The 3,373-nt window shown below is 37.0% G+C and overlaps 1 pseudogene; it reads left to right on the top strand.

The window, feature by feature from the left end:
• Nucleotides 1-410: 410 nt before the first annotated feature.
• Nucleotides 411-655, top strand: LOC115895671 (annotated as a pseudogene).
• The last annotated feature ends 2,718 nt before the right edge of the window (nt 656-3,373 follow it).

The following is a 3,373-nucleotide window of genomic DNA, read 5'->3' on the forward strand; positions in this document are numbered from 1 at the left end:
AAGAATAAGGAAAAAACAAAGAGAATAATCTTGTTTCAAGCTTTCTGTAGGTTCTATGGCACCACAAGTTGCTGCAGTATATGTAAACTAGAAGTAACGTGGTCTTTATGCACATTTATATTAAGGAAAAACAGCCCTGTGATTGACTTGCAAACTACAGAATTCATAATCTCTCTTTTTCTATTTTATTTCAATTTCTGCCTGCTTTTAATTTGCTATTGCTTTTCTACTAATATAAAAACCACAATTTAGCACTAACAGACTTTTATTTAATTTGCAAGCTGGGTAATTTATAATTATCTCATGTTCAAAGTCCTAAGATAAAATTATAGAATGTGTTTTTGTGCATATGTATGTATATGTTTGTGCATTGAAAAGGTTTTTAAGCCACCTGGAGCCCTGAAGGGTGACGTGACTGTGGCGTTGCCATCCTTGCCACGTCTGCCATTTTGAATTTTCAGTGTCTATTCACCATAATCTTGCTGTTTATATGTACCTGTGCTTATATTCAATCCCTGCACCCAGCCTCCTGGGCGGAAATGAAACTGGATTGTTGGGTATATTTTGGAAGTGTGCCAGAATTGATGAATGGACGAGTCCTTATGCTGCAGTGTGCTGCATAGTAATGGACTTCAGCATTCTCTTCATACAGTAGCTGGGGAAAATGCCCGAATTTGATTGCCATCAGCTTTCATAGTGAACAAGGACATGCTGAAGAAAATAATGGAAAGGATGATTAACTCTTTTATCTCCGAACATTGAATGAGATAAATTTCCAGATACTGTTCTCTATTTCTATGTTATTGGACCAATGTTCTGTATAAATAATAAAGATGTAACCATTTAATAGTTTGTAACAATCAACCTCAGTATTATCCCTACAATATTACCTTCAACAAATGTTATTCTCTGTGTCAGATACCAAATTAATGAGATATCTCAAGGAACATAGTAGAAAACAAAATTTGTTCATTACTCCAGTTTCTTTCACTGTGATTGGGAAATAATTTAACATTTATAGAATGAAATGCTGTTTTGGACTAGCATTTTATGAAAATGGCTCAATTTGTTTTGATAAGAATTGCATTCATATTTAATAGCGCGTGCTTTTCCTCTGGGCACACCTTTTTGATTATTAACCAGAGTACCTGTACTCTTAGAAAAGTGTAGTTTATGACTAGCATATAAAATGTTTTTTAAAAGTTTATGTAGTTCTTAAGGAGGAAGATAAAAGAGATGTAACTTAAAAGAAGTAGTGAGAAAATGTTGATATTTAATATTACTGGATTTATTTATTTATTTATTTACTTATTTTAATATTTATTCATTTTTTCATTATACTTTAAGTTCTAGGGTACATGTGCATAACGTGCAGGTTTGTTACATATGTATACTTATGCCATGTTGGTGTGCTGCACCCATCAACTCGTCAGCACCCATCAATTCATCATTTATATCATGTATAACTCCCCAATGCAATCCCTCCCTCCTCCCCCCTCCCCATGATAGGCCCCAGTGTGTGATGATCCCCTTCCCGAGTTCAAGTTTCCTCATTGTTCAGTTCCTACCTATGAGTGAGAACATGCGGTGTTTGGTTTTCTCTTCTTGTGATAGTTTGCTAAGAATGATGGTTTCCAGCTGCATCCATGTCCCTACAAAGGACGCAAACTCATCATTTTTTATGGCTCCATAGTATTCCATGGTGTATATGTGCCACATTTTCTTAATCCAGTCTGTCACAGATGGACATTTGGGTTGATTCCAAGTCTTTGCTACTGTGAATAGTGCCGCAATAAACATACGTGTGCGTGTGTCTTTGTAGTAGAATAATTTATAATCCTTTGGGTATATACCCAGTAGTGGGATGGCTGGGTCATATGGTACATCTAGTTCTAGATCCTTGAGGAATTGCCATACTCTTTTCCATAATGGTTGAACTAGTTTACAATCCCACCAACAGTGTAAAAGTGTTCCTATTTCTCCACATCCTCTCCAACACCTGTTGTTGCCTGACTTTCTAGTGATTACCATTCTAACTGGTGTGAGATGGTATCTCATTGTGGTTTTGATTTGCATTTCTCTGATGGCGAGTGATGATGAGCATTTTTTCATGTGTCTGTTGGCTGTATGAATGTCTTCTTTTGAGAAATGTCTGTTCATATCCTTTGCCCACTTTTTGATGGGGTTATTTGTTTTTTTCTCGTATATTTGTTTGAGCTCGTTGTAGATTCTGGATATTAGCCCTTTGTCAGATGAGTAGGTTGCAAAAATTTTCTCCCATTCTGTAGGTTGCCTGTTCACTCTGGTGGTAGTTTCTTTTGCTGTGCAGAAGCTCTTTAGTTTAATTAGATCCCATTTGTCAATTTTGGCTTTTACTGCCATTGCTTTTGGTGTTTTAGACATGAAGTCCTTGCCCATGCCTATGTCCTGAATGGTACTACCTAGATTTGCTTCTAGGGTTTTTATGGTGTTAGGTCTAACATTTAAGTCTCTAATCCATCTTGAATTAATCTTCGTATAAGGGGTAAGGAAAGGATCCAGTTTCAGCTTTCTACTTATGGCTAGCCAATTTTCCCAGCACCATTTTTTAAATAGAGAATCCTTTCCCCATTCCTTGTTTCTCTCAGGTTTGTCAAAGATCAGATGGCTGTAGATGTGTGGTATTATTTCTGAGGACTCTGTTCTGTTCCATTGGTCTATATCTCTGTTTTGGTACCAGTACCATGCTGTTTTGGTTACTGTAGCCTTGTAGCATAGTTTAAAGTCAGGTAGCGTGACGCCTCCAGCGTTGTCCTTTTGACTTAGGATTGTCTTTGCAATGCGGGCTCTTTTTTGGTTCCATATGAACTTTAAAGCAGTTTTTTCCAATTCTATGAAGAAAGTCATTGGTAGCTTGATGGGGATGGCATTGAATCTATAAATAACCTTGGGCAGTATGGCCATTTTCACGATATTGATTCTTCCTATCCATGAGCATGGTGTGTTCTTCCATTTGTTTGTGTCCTCTTTTATTTCACTGAGGAGTGGTTTGTAGTTCTCCTTGAAGAGGTCCTTTACATCCCTTGTAAGCTGGATTCCTAGGTATTGTATTCTCTTTGAAGCAATTGTGAATGGAAGTTCATTCCTGATTTGGCTCTCTGCTTGTCTGTTACTGGTGTATAAGAATGCTTGTGATTTTTGCACATTAATTTTGTATCCTGAGACTTTGCTGAAGTTGCTTATCAGCTTAAGGAGATTTTGGACTGAGACAATGGGGTTTTCTAAATATACAATCATGTCATCTGCAAACAGGGACAATTTGACTTCTTCTTTTCCTAACTGAATACCCTTGATTTCTTTTTCTTGCCTGATTGCCATAGCCAGAACTTCCAAC

The sequence above is a fragment of the Rhinopithecus roxellana genome, chromosome 22, assembly GCF_007565055.1.
Source record: "Rhinopithecus roxellana isolate Shanxi Qingling chromosome 22, ASM756505v1, whole genome shotgun sequence".
In the NCBI taxonomy this organism is placed as follows: Eukaryota; Metazoa; Chordata; class Mammalia; order Primates; family Cercopithecidae; genus Rhinopithecus; species Rhinopithecus roxellana.